The sequence below is a fragment of the Ranitomeya imitator genome, chromosome 3, assembly GCF_032444005.1.
Source record: "Ranitomeya imitator isolate aRanImi1 chromosome 3, aRanImi1.pri, whole genome shotgun sequence".
NCBI classification, from domain to species: Eukaryota; Metazoa; Chordata; class Amphibia; order Anura; family Dendrobatidae; genus Ranitomeya; species Ranitomeya imitator.
Window position 1 is genome coordinate 143,489,651 of NC_091284.1, and position 17,076 is coordinate 143,506,726.

A 17,076-nucleotide genomic window follows, 5' to 3' on the forward strand; every position below is an offset into this window, starting at 1 on the left:
ACTGCAGCGTGAGCTGCACTCACACACACAGAGAGACCTTGCAGACAGCCGTGAAAAGCGCTGCAAGGCAAAAAAAAGGTTCTCACACAGCGGTTGCTACAGTAGCCTGGGAAAAGCACAAAGAAGCAAATTGCTATCTCAGTCAGAAGAGCTGCATCCTGTCCCTAACTGATCTCACAGCAGAGTGAACCCAAAATGGCGGCGGCTTTTACAGTGCATCATGACATCATTTCAGCAACCAATCATAGCCTTGCCAGTAGTTACGTGCCTAGCAAGCATAACAGGATGTGCCAAAACTTCTTAGGATTCCTCATTGGTTGAATTAACCCCTTTACCCCCAATGGTGGTTTGCACGTTAATGACCGGGCCAATTTTTATAATTCTGACCACTGTCCCTTTATGAGGTTATAACTCTGGAACGCTTCAACCGATCCCAGTTATTCTGACACTGTTTTCTCAAGAGTCATGACATATTGTACTTCATGTAACTGGTAACATTTCTTTGATATTACCTGCGTTTATTTGTGAAAAAAACGGACATTTGGCAAAAATTTAGAAAATTTTAAAATTTTCCAACTTTGAATTTTTATGCAATTAAATCACAGAGATATGTCACACAAATACTTAAAAAGTAACATTTCCCACATGTCTACTATACAACAGCTTAATTTTGGAACCAACATTTTTTTTGTTACGGAGTTATAAGGGATAAAAGTTGACCAGCAATTTCTCATTTTTACAACACCATTTTTTTTAGGGACCACATCTCATTTGAAGTCTTTTTGAGGGGTCTGTATGATAGAAAATAACCAAGTGTGACACCATTCTAAAAACTGCACCCCTCAAGGTGCTCGAGACCACATTCAAGAAGTTTATTAACCCTTCAGGTGTTTCACAGGAATTTTTGGAATGTTTAAATAAAAATGAACATTTAACTTTTTTTCACAAAAAATTTATTTTAGCTCCAATTTGTTTTATTTTACCAAGGGTAACAGGAGAAAATGGACCGAAAAACTTGATGTACAATTTGTCCTGAGTACGCTGATACCCTATAAGTGGGGGTAAACCACTGTTTGGGCGCATGGGAGAGCTCGGAAGGGAAGGAGCGCCATTTGACTTTTCAATGCAAAATTGACAGAAATTAAGATGGGACGCCATGTTGCGTTTGGAGAGCCACTGATGTGCCTAAACATTGAAACCCCCTTAAGTGACACCATTTTGTAAAGTAGACCCCCTAAGGAACTTATCTAGATGTGTGGTGAGCACTTTGACCCACCAAGTGCTTCACAGAAGTTTATAATGCAGAACCGTAAAAATAAAAAATCATATTTTTTCGCAAAAATTATATTTTCGCCCCCAATTTTTTATTTTCCCAAGGGTAAGAGAAGACATTGGACCCCAAAAGTTGTTGTGCAATTTGTCCAGAGTACGCTGATACTCCATATATGGGGGTAAACCACTGTTTGGGTGCATGGGAGAGCTCGGAAGGGAAGGAGCGCCGTTTGACTTTTCAATGCAAAATTGACAGAAATTGAGATGGGACGCCATGTTGCGTTTGGAGAGCCACTGGTGTGCCTAAACATTGAAACCTCCCACAAGTGACACCATTTTGGAAAGTAGACCCCCTAAGGAACTTATCTAGATGTGTGGTGAGCACTTTGACCCACCAAGTGCTTCACAGAAGTTTATAATGCAGAGCCGTAAAAATAAAAAATCATATTTTTTCACAAAAATGATTTTTTCGCCCCCAATTTTTTATTTTCCCAAGTGTAAGAGAAGAAATTGGACCCCAAAAGTTGTACAATTTGTCATGAAAACGATGATACCCCATATGTGGGGGTAAACCACTCTTTGGGCGCATGGCAGAGCTCGGAAGGGAAGGAGCACCATTTGACTTTTCAATGCAAAATTGACTGGAATTGACATGGGACGCCATGTTGCGTTTAGAGAGACACTGATATGCCTAAACATTGAAAAACCCCACAAGTGACCCCATATTGGAAACAAGACCCCCAAAGGAACTTATATAGATGTGATGTGACCATTTTGAACTCCCAAGTGTTTCACTACAGTTTATAACGCACCAAGTGCTTGACAGAAGTTTATAATGCAGAGCCGTGAAAATAAAAAATAATTTTTTTCCACAAAAATTATTTTTTAGCCCCAAGTTTTGTATTTTCCCAAGGGTAACAGGAGAAATTGGACCCCAAAAGTTGTTGTCCAATGTGTCCTGAGTACGCTCATACCCCATATGTTGGGGTAAACCCCTGTTAGGGCGCACGGGAGAGCTCGGAAAGGAAGGAGCACTGTTTTACTTTTTCAACGCAGAATTGGCTGGAATTGAGATCGGATGCCATGTCATGTTTGGAGAGCCCCTGATGTGCCTAAACAGTGGAAACCCCCCAATTATAACTGAAACCCTAATGCAAACACACCCCTATCCCTAATACCAATGGTAACCCTAACCACACCCCTAACCCTAACACACCCCTAATCCCAACCCTATTCCAACCGTAAATATAACCCAAACCCTAACCCTAACTTTAGCCCCAACCCTAACCCTAACGTTAGCCCCAACCCTAACTGTAGCCTTAACCCTAGCCCCAACCCTAGCCCTAGCCCTAACTCTAACCCTAGCCCTAACCCTAGCCCTAACCCTAACCATAGCCCTAGCCCTAACCCTAACCCTAGCCCTAATCCTAACCGTAGCCCTAACCCTAACCCTAGCCCTAACCCAAGCCCTAACCCTAGCCCTAACCCAAGCCCTAACCCTAGCCCTAACTCAAGCCCTAACCAGAACCTTAGCCCTAGCGCTAAGGGGAAAATGGAAATAAAGACTTTTTTTAATTTTTTTATTTTTCCCTAACTAAGGGGGTGATGAAGGGGGGTTTGATTTACTTTTATAGCAGGTTTTTTAACGGATTTTTATGATTGGCAGCCGTCACACATGAAAAGACGCTTTTTATTGCAAAAAATATTTTTTGTATTACCACATTTTGAGACCTATAATTTTTGCACATTTTGGTCCACAGAGTCATGTAAGGTCTTAGTTTTTGGGGGACGAGTTGACGTTTTTATTGGTAACATTTTCGGGCACGTGACTTTTTTGTTCGCTTTTTATTCAGATTTTTGTGAGGCAGAATGACCAAAAACCAGCTATTCATGAATTTCTTTTGGGGGGGGCGCTTATACCGTTCCGCGTTTGGTAAAATGGATGAAGCAGTTTTATTCTTCGGGTCAGTACGATTACAGCGATACCTCATTTATATCTTGTTTTATGTTTTGGTGCTTTTATATGATAAAAACTATTTTATGGAAAAAATAATTATTTTTGCATCGTTTTATTCTGAGGACTATAATTTTTTTTTTTGCTGATGATGCTGTATGGCAGTTCGTTTTTTGCGGGACAAGATGACGTTTTCAGCGGTACCATGGTTATTTATATCCGTCTTTTTGATCGCGTGTTATTCCACTTTTTGTTTGGCGGTATGATAATAAAGCATTGTTTTTTGCTTCTTTTTTTTACGGTGTTGACTGAAGGGGTTAACTAGTGGGACAGTTTTATAGGTTGGGTCGTTACGGACACGGCGATACTAAATATGTGTACTTTCATTGTTTTGTTTTTTATTTAGATAAAGAAATGTATTTATAGTAACAATATATATATTTTTTTTTCAGAATTTTTTTTACATTTTTTTACACATGTGAATATTTTCTTTTACACTATAACATTGCCCGGGGTAGGGGGGCATCATATTATAGTGTAAGATCGCTGATCTGACACTTTGCTGTGCACTGTGCCAGATCAGCGATCTAACGTGCACTCATAGAGGCTTCCCGGTGCCTGCTCTGAGCAGGCGCTGTGAAGTCACCTCCCTGCAGGACCCGAATGCAGCCCCACGGCCATTCTGGATCTGGGCCTGCTGCAGAGAGGAAGGTAGGAGACCCTTCGAGCAACGTGATCACATCGCGTTGCTCCGGGAGTCTTAGGGAAGCCCGCAGGGCGTGCGGTCATGCAAAGCTTATATAGCTGCAGCACGTTCAGGACCCTCCAATAAAGGACCAAAGGGAACTGCTGCAGCATCTGAGCATGTGACCCTCGATCTCCAACGGGAGATCTCACCCTGGGCATGCTCAGAAGGGAAAAAGCAGGACTTAGTCCCAAAAGCGTCTGCTCGCTACTGCCCAGCATTGGCTTTAATGGCAAATGCTGGAAAAGCAACAGCAAGCCTAAGCACAGTGTGAGACTGAGCCAGACGCAAGGACCGACGTCTCCGCTGAGCAGGTTCCACTGCGGCAGGAGAAGAATGGGAGACTGCAGCAGAAACAGCCCAAGATTGCCCCTGTGCAGAAGCGGGAACTCAACCCCTAACATTACCCCCCCTCCTAGGGCCCCCCTCCTTGGACCTCGCTAAGCTCGAAGGCAGCAATGAGCTGTGGAGCCCGAATGTGCTCAGCAGGCTCCCAAGACCTGTCCTCAGGACCACAGTCCTTCCAATCCACCAGATAAATTTTTTTGCCACGTACCACCTTGTACCCCAGAATGGCATTCACCTCGTAATCATCCGTAGATGAACCCAATGTCCCAGCAGATGACTCGGAAAACCAGGACATGTATACGGGCTTCAAAAGGGACACATGAAAGGTGTCGGTGATACCTAGGCGAGGCGGAAGGGCTAAACGGTAGACCACAGGATTAACCTGTTCGAGGACCTTAAAAGGACCCAAGTAGCGAGGTGCAAACTTAGTGAACTCAACTCGCAGCCTGATGTTACGGGCGGAGAGCCACACTAAGTCGCCAGGAGCAAAGGTCAGAGCGGGGCGCCGATGTGCATCGGCGGAGGACCTCATTCTCTCCTTGGAAGCCCGAATGGCATCCTGAGTGTGATCCCAAATGTCATGTGCCTCCACAGCCCAGTCTGCCACCCTGGAATCGGCAGAAGACACGGGCATGGGCACAGGTACCCGTGGATGCTGACCATAGTTAAGGAGGAATGGAGTCTGTCCAGTGGAGTCAGCTACAGCGTTGTTCAGAGCAAACTCCGCCCACGATAGCAAAGATGCCCAGTCATCTTGCCTAGCAGAGACAAAATGTCACATATATGTGACCAAGGTCTGGTTGGCTCTCTCTACCAACCCATTTGTCTCAGGATGATAGGCAGAAGAGAGATTTAACTCAATACTGAGAAGATAACAAAGCTCTCTCCAGAACCGAGACGCAAACTGGGGTCCCCGATCACTGACAATTTTGTCCGGCATACCGTGAAGGCGGAAGATATGTTTAATAAACAACGCTGCCAAGGCCCGTGCAGAAGGTAGCCGAGGAAGCGGCACCAAATGCACCATTTTAGAAAAATGGTCGGTGATCACCCAAATGACGGTACAGCCACGTGACTTGGGCAAACCCACCACAAAGTCCATCCGACCATGTCCCAGGGCCTGTCTGCCACCGGCAGAGGATGTTACAATCCAGCTGGCCATTGTCGGAGAGACTAATTTTTGGCACAGGAGACGCATGCCCGAACATAGTATCCGACGTCACAAACCATATGTACATTCAACCAGTACATTCTCGCCAGCAACTCAGATGTCCTCTTTGCCCCAAAGTGTCCACCCACTCTGGACGAATGAGCCCAAGAGAGAACCTCCGGTCACAAATTGATGGGAACAAAAGTCTTACCTGGAGGCACAGACTCTAGCAAAACCAGGGCTACGGTTCTCAGACTCTCTGAAGGGACAATTAGCCGAGGCTCCTCTTCCTCCTCCTCAGTTGACACAAGGGAGCGAGAGAGAGCGTCAGCACGAATGTTCTTCTCCCCGGCGAGATAATGGAGAGTGAACTGGAACCGGGAGAAGAACAAGGACCATCTGGTCTGACGAGAATTCAGCCGCTGGGCTGTACGCAAATAGACCAAATTTTTGTGGTCCAAGACTTGGAAGGGAAACCGAGCACCTTCCAAAAGATGTCTCCACTCCGAAAAGGCCAGCTTCATTGCTAGCAAATCCCTATCCCCGATGGAGTAATTTCTCTCCACTGGTGTGAAGGTCTTTAAGAAGAAGAAGCATGGATGCTTCCGACCTTGAGCATCTTTTTGATACAGGACTGCTCCAGCACCAACGGATGAGGCATCCACCTCCATTAGGAATGGCTTATCCACATCGAAACGATGTAAGATGGGAGCGCTAGCAAAATGAGACTTTATAGAAGTGAAGACCTTGGAGACCTCTTCCGACCACAATTCGGGATTCGCTCCCTTCTTGGTGAGGGATACCAAGGGAGCTACCAAAGTTGAGAAGTGGGGAATGACCTGGCGATAGTAATTTATGAACCCCATAAAGCGCTGCACCGCTTTAAGAGAATGAGGTTCTTGCCAGTCCATCACAGTCTGTAGTTTGGCAGGATCCATAGCCAATCCCTGGGCGGAGATGATATAGCCCAAGAAAGGTAAAGACTCCTGCTCAAACACACACTTCTCCAACTTTGCATAAAGGGATTTTGCCCATAAGAGTTTGAAGACTCTGCCAACATCTCTCCCGTGGGAGTCAATATCTGGAGAGAAGATGAGAATATCATCCAGATAGACTATGACCAAGGTGGAAAGCATATCCAGGAAGATATCGTTGACAAAGTCCTGAAAAACGGCTGGGGCATTACTGAGCCCGAAGGGCATCACCGGATACTCATAGTGCCCATCCCTGGTATTAAAAGCCATTTTCCATTCGTCCCCCTCACGAATGCGAATCAGGTTGTAGGCACCCCGCAGATCTAGTTTGGTGAATACCTTTGCTCCCCTTAGCCTGTCAAAGAGCTCAGAAATCATGGGCAATGGGTACTTATTTTTAATGGTGATGGCATTAAGACCCCTGTAATCAATGCAAGGACGTAGTTCCCCGCTCTTCTTCTGTACGAAGAAGAATCCCGCCCCTGCAGGAGACACTGACTTCCTAATGAACCCTCTTGCCAAATTCTCCTGAATGTATTGAGACATAGCCTCTGTCTTAGGGAGAGAGAGGGGATATACCCTTCCCCGAGGAGGTTTCACTCCTAGAAAGAGATCAATAGGACAGTCGTAGGGGCGATGAGGCGGTAGAGTCTCTGCAGCCTATTTAGAGAATATGTCTGCATAACCCCAGTAGCACTTGGGAAGAGAAGAAAGGTCTGCGGGTATCTCGGTAGAAGAAAACTGTACACACTCACTCACACACCTGCCCATACAACACTCACTCCAACCCAATATTCTCCCTGAAGAGCACTCAATATGTGGGGAGTGGAAACGGAGCCAGGGTATTCCCAGTAAAATCTCATCCATTCCCTCGGGAAGGACAAGAAGGGAAATAATCTCACGGTGGAAAGGGGACAAGATCAACGAGAATGGAACAGTCTGATGTGTGATTTGCTGTGGAAGTGTCGACCTATTCACAACTCTAACAGTTACAGATTTGTGGTACAGCGTGGCGCAGAGCACAGAGGACATGAAATTTCCCTCTGTTCCTGAATCCACACAAAGCTCAACTGTTAGAGTGGATGAGTCAAACAGGATTGTCCCTTTAAAGGACAGTTTGGAGGAAAATGCCGCTGTGTCTAGTGAACCTCCCCCTATGGTTACTAGACGCGATCGTTTTCCCGACCGCCGTGGACATTTATTGGTGTAATGTCCTAGTTGGTGACAATTTTTACAAACCATGGGTACTCGAGCGGCCTGAGACTTAGGTCCCGCTCGAGAAACCTCCATGGCCTCATGGGAGTCGGACGCCAGAACGGGAGATTCAAGAGCTCTGGCGAAGGTGGGAGCTAGTCTAAACCTCTGCCTACACTGGGTCTGCTCTAACCTCCGCTCGTGAAAACGGAGGTCGATGCGAGTAGATAGAGAATTAAGCTCCTCCAGTGTGGCGGGTATCTCCCTGGTGGCCAAGGCGTCCTTCATGTCCTTCCAGAACACCGGACTTAGAACTTTATCCGACCACTCTAACTCTGAGACTAGAGTCCGGAACTGGACGGCAAACTGGCTGACCATGGACGAGCCCTGAGTAATTGTCAATAACTGGAGCGTGGTATCATGGGTAATATGGGGTCCCAAAAAGACCTGCTTCAGAGCATCCAGAAGGAGAGGAGAACTCTGTAAAACACGATCATCACGCTCCCAAAGTGGCGTTGCCCACTCCAACGCTCTGCCCAACAAGAGTGATAAAATAAATCCCACTTTCACCCGTTCCGTAGGGAAACGCGCCGCCAGGAGCTCGAGGTGTATGGAGCACTGGCTCACGAATCCGCGACATTGTTTACTGTCACCAGCAAACTTGTCAGGAAGCGGGAGACGGGATATAGTCGGAGCAGGGGTGGCAGCGGACAAACTGGCTGTGGCTACACTAGCAGCCTGAACAGCGACAGCAGTGACATCCACAGCTGAGGTTGCACGCTCTAGAGCCGCCAACCTTCCCTCCAGCTGCTGGATGTACCGCTGTAAACGCTGATCATCCGCCATTTACTAGCCAGACCCTGGTGCTAGTGTTCTGTTAGGACTGGTGGAACGCATCAAGTATATGGCGGTGGAAGCGAACCCTGTAAAGCCACAGGTCCGCAATACCACACTAATGAGTGCAAGCAAGGAGTCAGCGAACTCAATCCCAAGACTCAGGGTTGAAGTCCGTTCAGACTACTTGCGCACAACACCGCAACTGGGAGTGTTAGGTAAAAGATATAGTTAGAGTACCAAAGTGCGAACTGTGCCATGCTGGCTGACACCACTAAGCACCCGGACGTGGGTTAGGAAGCGCACTACTGGCGCATGGCGCCGCACTGGCGGTCACAGCAGTAGATGCTGATTCGTGTGTAACACATTGAGTAGTTAGCCGGGCGCTAGATAGCAACCATACACCTTACGCGATCAGTCATACAATAGGGTAGGGGTATTTAATGAACGACTTGCACTCACAACAAACATACGTATATAATTGTACACTAGCACATGGCCGTGCGGTAATGCGAAGCTTATATAGCTGCAGCACGTTCAGGACCCTCCAATAAAGGACCAATGGGAACCGCTGCAGCATCTGAGCATGTGACCCTCGATGTCCAACTGGAGATCTCACCCTGGGCATGCTCAGAAGAGAAAAAGCAGGACTTAGTCCCAAAAGCATCTGCTGCCCAGCACTGGCTTTAATGGCAAAAGCTGGAAAAGCAACAGCAAGCCTAAGCACAGAGAGAGACTGAGCCAGACGCAAGGACCGACGTCTCCGCTGAGCAGGTTCCACTGTGGCAGGAGAAGAATGGGAGACCGCAGCAGAAATGGCCTGAGATTCCCCCTGTGCAGAAGTGGGAACTCGACCCCTAACAGCAACTATGTAAAAAAGGACCAGGCACTGCAAGTCTTGGGAGCGCCCATTTGGGTTTTGGAAGAGACATGCTCCTAATGGGTGCCAAAGTGGAGGCTACAGGAAATGCAGTCCCCCTCCCTCTCCCTCTTTGGGCCGTTCGGGGAATCTCTTCCTCAAATCTGCTCCCACCACTTTCCTGTACCTCACACCATGATGGGTCAAGGACCTCATCATCTACACTACCCTCTTCCAACATCTGCTTCTCCTGGGTAGTCTCGGCAGCACAGTATGCACCAGAAAGTGGCACCTGAGTCTCATCATCAGATGCGTACTGAGGTGTGCTGACCATAGGCACTGGCCCACCTGCCTCTTCAGATTCAGAGAGACAAAACAGTTGCACATCAGTGCATACTGCCTCTTCTTCAGTTTCTCGAATGCTTCTTGGCTGGCCCACTAAGAGATTCAGAGAACAGAAGAAGAGATGGCTCCTGTCCAGGGCTCTCTGACTGCCTGGGCAATTTGGCAAGTGGTGAAGAGACAGATGGGTGCTCTTCAGTGCTCTGTGTCTGAGAGGATGTGGCACTAATTGAAGTCAATGCGTTAGCTGCCATCCATCCAACAACGGCTTCAATTTGTTTGTCCCGCAGCAGTGGGGTACGGCGAGCTCCTACAAAGTTGCGCATGAAGGTCTGTTCCCTGCTAAAACTGGGAGATGATGAGACACCGGTGACCGCAGCAGGCACAGAATCCCCCCATCCTCTCCCTGCAGAAACTCCATGCCCATGACCACGTCCCTTACTCTCTGCCTTCTTCATCTTGGTAGACTGTTAAAGATAGGCAGAAAAGTACTAAGGGCATAGTGTGCTTATTCCTGAACAGCTGCTAAGAGGTATAAGAAACACTAATTTTATAAAGTGTGGACTAGACTTTAAGAAATGAAGGTCAGTCAGTCCGAAAAATTTGGAAAACTTTGAAAGTGTCCCCAAGTGCAGTGGCAAAAACCATCAAGCGCTACAAAGAAACTGGCTCACATGAGGACCGCCCCAGGAAAGGAAGACCAAGAGTCACCTCTGCTTCTGAGGATAAGTTTGTCCGAGTTGCCAGCCTCAGAAATCGCAGGTTAACAGCAGCTCAGATTAGAGACCAGGTCAATGTCACACAGAGTTCTAGCAGCAGACACATCTCTACAACAACTGTTAAGAGGAGACTTTGTGCAGCAGGCCTTCATGGTAAAATAGCTGCTAGGAAACCACTGCTAAGGACAGGAATCAAGCAGAAGAAACTTGTTTGGGCTAAAGAACACAAGGAATTGACATTAGACCAGTGGAAATCTGTGCTTTGGTCTGACGAGTCCAAATTTGAGATCTTTGGTTCTGACTACCGTGTCTTTGTGTGATGCAGAAAAGATGAACGGATGGACTCTACATGCCTGGTTCCCACCGTGAAGCATGGAGGAGGTGTGATGGTGTGGGGGTGCTTTGCTGGTGACACTGTTGGGGATTTATTCAAAATAGAAGGCATACTGAACCAGCATGGCTACCACAGCATCTTGCAGCCGCATGCTATTCCATCCGGTTTGCGTTTAGTTGGACCATAATTTATTTTTCAACAGGAAAATGACCCCAAACACACCTCCAGGCTGTGTAAGGGCTATTTGACAAAGAAGGAGAGTGATGGGGTGCTACGCCAGATGACCTGGCCTCCACATGTTTTGGGGTGAGCTGGACCGCAGAGTGAAGGCAAAAGGGCCAACAAGTGCTAAGAACTCCTTCGAGATTGTTGGAAGACCATTCCCTGTGACTACCTCTTGAAGCTCATCAAGAGAATGCCAAGAGTGTGCAAAGCAGTCATCAAAGCAAAAGGTGGCTACTTTGAAGAACCTAGAATATAAGACATATTTTCAGTTGTTTCACACTTTTTTGTTAAGTATATGATTCCACATGTGTTAATTCATAGTTTTGATGCCTTCAGTGAGAATGTACAATTTTCACAGTCATGAAAACACAGAAAAATCTTTAAATGAGAAAGTGTGTCCAAACTTTTGGTCTGTACTGTATATATATATATATATATATATATATATATATATATATATATATATATATATATATATATATATATACACAGTATAAAAGAGTTTTTGGCAAAGCCAGCTTACCGCTGTGAAGAAACAGGAATACATCTGCAAAAAAACTGCAGAGAAACCTGCTGGAGGCAAATTAACCGCATCGGACAAATGTTTATGGATGTGTTTTTTCAGAGGGTTCATGGTACAACCCACATATTGAAGTTGACAAATATTGCACTGAATTAGATAAATAACATTGTCCATACTGCAATTTATAAAACTGCGTATTGGAAACTCTTTTTTGTTTCAAAAAGAGACACATTTTTTATCCTTTGTAGCATACTGGCAACATTTGCAAACGTTAGCTCCACATTTGTGGAAACCAACAGCACTAAGCCAGTTTTTCCTTTGATCTCGTTCCACATCCACAAATAATAATAAGAAGACTATATGTTATTCCTATAATACTATAAATGTGAAGAACAGACCTTTCACAGAACAAAGTATGATTGTTAACCCCTTTCTGACATATGATGTACTATCCTGTCGAGGTGGGGTGGGCCCGTATGACCACCGACGGGAAAGTACGTCATATGCGATCTTCTGTGCTCACGGGGGAAGCTTGGCCGATCGCGGCCGGGTGTCAACTGACTATCGCAGCTGACATTCGGCACTATGTGCCAGGAGTGGTCACGGACCGCCACCGGCACATTAACCCCCGGAACACTGCGATCAAACATGATCTCAGTGTTCTGGCGATACAGGGAAGCATCACGCAGGGAGGGGGCTCCCTGCAGGCCTCCCTGAGACCCTCGGTACAAGGCGATGTGCTCACCTTGTACCGAGCATCTCCTCCCTGCAGGCCCAGGATCCAAAATGGCCATGGGGCTACATCCGAGTCCTGCAGAGAGGTAGCTTACCAGCGCCTGCTCAGAGCAAGCGCTGGAAAGCCTGCAGCCCTGCCTGTCAGATCCCTGATCTGACACAGTGCTGTGCAAAGTGTCAGATCAGCGATCTGACCCTATAACATGATGCCCCCCGGGGAAATGTTATAAAGTAAAAAAAATATTCAAGTGTAAAAAAAAAAAAAAATTCCTAAATAAAGAAAAAAAAATTGTTTCCATAAACACATTTCTTTATCTAAATAAACAAAAAACAATAAAAGTACACATATTTAGTATCGCCGCGTCCATAACGACCCGACCTATAAAACTTTCCCACTAGTTAACCCCTTCAGTGAACGCGGTAAAAAAAAAGGCAAAAAACAACGCTTTATTATCATACCGCCGAACAAAAAGTGAAATAACACGTAATCAAAAATACGGATATAAATAAACATGGTACCACTGAAAACATCATCTTGTCCCACAAAAAAACGAGCTGCCATACAGCATCATCAGTGAAAAAATAAAAAAGTTATAGACCTCAGAATAAAGCGATGCAAAAATAATTATTTTTTCTATAAAATAGTTGTTAACGTATAAAAGCGCCAAAACATAAAAAAATGATATAAATGAGGTATCGCTGTAATCGTACTATCCCAAAGAAAAAAACTGCTTTATCAATTTTACCAAACGTGGAATGGTATAAGCGCCCCCCCAAAAGAAATTCATGAGTAGCTGGTTTTTGGTCATTCTGCCTCATAAAAATCGGACCTTAAAAGCGATCAAAAAAGTCACGTGTCTGAAAATGTTACCAATAAAAACGTCAACCCGTCCCGAAAAAACAAGACCTCATCTGACTCTGTGGACCAAAATATGAAAAATTTTAGCTCTCAAGATATGGAGACGCAAAAATATTTTTTGCAATAAAAAGCGTCTTTTAGTGTGTGACGGCTGCCAATCATAAAAGTCCGCTAAAAAAAGCTATAAATAGTAAATGAAACTCCCCTTTCATCACTCCCTTAGTTAGGGAAAAATAATAAAATTTAAAAAATGTATTTATTTCCATTTTCCCATTAGCGTTAGGGTTATGGCTAGGGCTAGGGCTAGGGTTAGGATTAGGGCTAGGGTTAGGGCTAGGGTTAGGGCTTGGGTTAGGTCTAGGGCTAGGGTTATGGCTAGGGTTAGGGCTAGGGTTAGGGTTAGAGGTAGGGGTAGGGTTGAGGTTAGGGTTAGGTTTAGGGTTAGGGCTAAGGTTAGGGTTAGGGCTAGGGTTAGGGCTAGGGTTGGGGCTAGGGTTAGGGTTTCAGTTAGAATTGGGGGTTTCCACTATTTAGGCACATCATGGGTGCTGCAAACGCGACATGACATCCGATCTTAATTCCAGCCAATTCTGTGTTGAAAAAGAAAACAGTGCTCCTTCCCTTCCGAGCTCTCCCGTGCGCCCAAACAGGGGTTTACCCCAACATATGGGGTATCAGTGTACTCAGAAAAAATTGGACAGCAACTTTGGGGGTCCATTTTCTCTTGATACCCTTGGGAAAATAAAATTAAGGGGGCTAAAAAAACATTTTTGTGGGAAAATATGATTTTTTTATTTTCACGACTCTGCGTTGTTAACTGTAGTAAAACATTTGGGGGTTTAAAGTTCTCACAACAAATCTAGATCAGTTCCTTGAGGGGTCTAATTTCCAATATGGGGTCACTTTTGGGGGGTTTCTACTGTTTAGTTAATCAGGGGCTCTGCAAATACAACGTGACGCCTGCAGACCAATCCATCTAAGTCTGCATTCCAAATGGCGCTCCTTCCCTTCTGAGCTCTGCCATGCGCCCAAACAGTGGTTCCCCCACATATGGGGTATCAGCTTACTCAGGACAAATTGGCAACAACTTTTGGGGTCCTTCTTTCTCGTTTTATTTCTAAGAAAATACAAAACTGGGGTCTAAAAAATAATTTTTGTGGGTAAAAAAATAATTTTTATTTTCACGACTCTGCGTTACAAACTGTAGTGAAATACTTGGGGTTCAAAGCTCTCACAACACATCTAGATAAGTTCCTTAGGGAGTCTACTTTCCAAAATGGTGTCACTTGTGGGGGGTTTCAATGTTTAGGCACATCAGTGCCTCTCCAAACGCAACATGGCGTCCCATCTCAATTCCTGTCAATTTTTAATTGAAAAGCCAAACGGCGCTCCTTCCCTTCCGAGCTCTGCCACGCGCCCAAACAGTGGTTTACCCCCACATATCGGGTATCAGCGTACTGAGGACAAATTGCACAACAAATTTTGGGGTCCAATTTCTTTTCTTACCCTTGGGAAAATAAACATCGGGGGCGCAAAGATAATTTTTGTGAAAAAATATATTATTTTTTTATTTTTATGGCTCTGCATTACAAACTTTTGTGAAGCAGTTGGTGGGTCAAAGTGCTAACCACACATCTAGATACAGTTAGGGCCAGAAATATTTGGACAGTGACACAAGTTTTGTTATTTTAGCTGTTTACAAAAACATGTTCAGAAATACAATTATATATATCATATGGGCTGAAAGTGCACACTCCCTGCTGCAATATGATAGTTTCCACATCCAAATCGGAGAAAGGGTTTAGGAATCATAGCTCTGTAATGCATAGCGTCCTCTTTTTCAAGGGACCAAAAGTAATTGGACAATGGACTCTAAGGGCTGCAATTAACTCTGAAGGCTTCTCCCTCGTTAACCTGTAATCAATGAAGTAGTTAAAAGGTCAGGGGTGGATTCCAGGTGTGTGGTTTTGCATTTGGAAGCTGTTGCTGTGAGCAGACAACATGCGGTCAAAGGAACTCTCAATTGAGGTGAAGCAGAACATCGTGAGGCTGAAAAAAAAGAAAAAATCCATCAGAGAGATAGCAGACATGCTTGGAGTAGCAAAATCAACAGTTGGGTACATTCTGAGAAAAAAGGAATTGACTGGTGAGCTTGGGAACTCAAAAAGGCCTGGGCGTCCACGGATGACAACAGTGGTGGATGATCGCCGCATACTTAATTTGGTGAAGAAGAACCCGTTCACAACATCAACTGAAGTCCAGAACACTCTCAGTGAAGTAGGTGTATCTGTCTCTAAGTCAACAGTAAAGAGAAGACTCCATGACAGTAAATACAAAGGGTTCACATCTAGATGCAAACCATTCATCAATACCAAAAATAGACAGGCCAGAGTTAAATTTGCAGAAAAACACCTCAAGAAGCCAGCTCAGTTCTGGAAAAGTATTCTATGGACAGATGAGACAAAGATCAACCTGTACCAGAATGATGGGAAGAAAAAAGTTTGGAGAAGAAAGGGAACGGCACATGATCCAAGGCACACCACATCCTCTGTAAAACATGGTGGAGGCAACGTGATGGCATGGGCATGCATGGCTTTCAATGGCACTGGGTCACTTGTGTTTATTGATGACATAAGAGCTGACAAGAGTAGCCGGATGAATTCTGAAGTGTACCGGGATATACTTTCAGCCCAGATTCAGCCAAATGCTGCAAAGTTGATTGGACGGCGCTTCATAGTACAGATGGGCAATGACCCCAAGCATACAGCCAAAGCTACCCAGGAGTTCATGAGTGCCAAAAAGTGGCACATTCTGCAATGGCCAAGTCAATCTCCAGATCTAAACCCAATTGAGCATGCATTTCACTTGCTCAAATCCAGACTTAAGACGGAAAGACCCACAAACAAGCAAGTCCTGAAGGCTGCGGCTGTAAAGGCCTGGCAAAGCATTAAGAAGGAGGAAACCCAGCGTTTGGTGATGTCCATGGGTTCCAGACTTAAGGCAGTGATTGCCTCCAAAGGATTTGCAACAAAATATTGAAAATAAAAATATTTTGTTTGGGTTATGTTTATTTGTCCAATTACTTTTGACCTCCTAAAATGTGGAGTGTTTGCAAAGAAATGTGTACAATTCCTACATTTTCTATCAGATATTTTTGTTCAACCCTTCAAATTAAATTTTACAATCTGCACTTGAATTCTGTTGTAGAGGTTTCATTTCAAATCCAATGTGGTGGCATGCAGAGCCCAACTCGCAAAAATTGTGTCACTGTCCAAATATTTCTGGCCATAACTGTAAGTCCCTTAGGGAGTCTACGTTCCAAAATGGTGTCAGTTGTGGGGGGTTTCAATGTTTAGGCACATCATGGGCTCTCCAAACACAACATGGCGTCCCATCTCAATTTCAGTCAATTTTGCATTGAAAAGTCAAATAGCGCTCCTTTCCTTCTGAGCTCTGCCATTCGCCCAAACAGTGGTTTACCCCCAAATATGGGGTATCGGCGTACTCAGGACAAATTGTACAACAACTTTTGGGGTCCATTTTCTCCTGTTACCTTTGGTAAAAATAAAACAAATTGGGTCAGAAATAAATTTTGAGTGAAAAAAAGGTAAATGTTCATTTTTATTTAAACATTCCAAAAATTCCTGTGAAACACCTGAAGGGTTAATAAACTTCTTACATGTGGGTGCAGTTTTTAGAATGGTGTCACACTTGTTTATTTTCTATCATTTAGACCCCTCAAAATGACTTCAAATGAGATGTGGTCTCTAAAAAAATAAAGGTGTTGTAAAAATGAGAAATTGCTGGTCAACTTTTAGCCTTTATAACTTCCTAACAAGAAAAAATGTTGTTCTAAAATTGTGCTGATGTAATGTAGACAGGTGGAAAATGTTGCTTAATAAGCATTTTGTGTGACATATCTCTGTGATTTAAGGGCGTAAAAATTCAAATTTGGAAAATTGCGAAATTTTCAAAATTTTTGCCAAATTTCCATTTTTTTCACAAATAA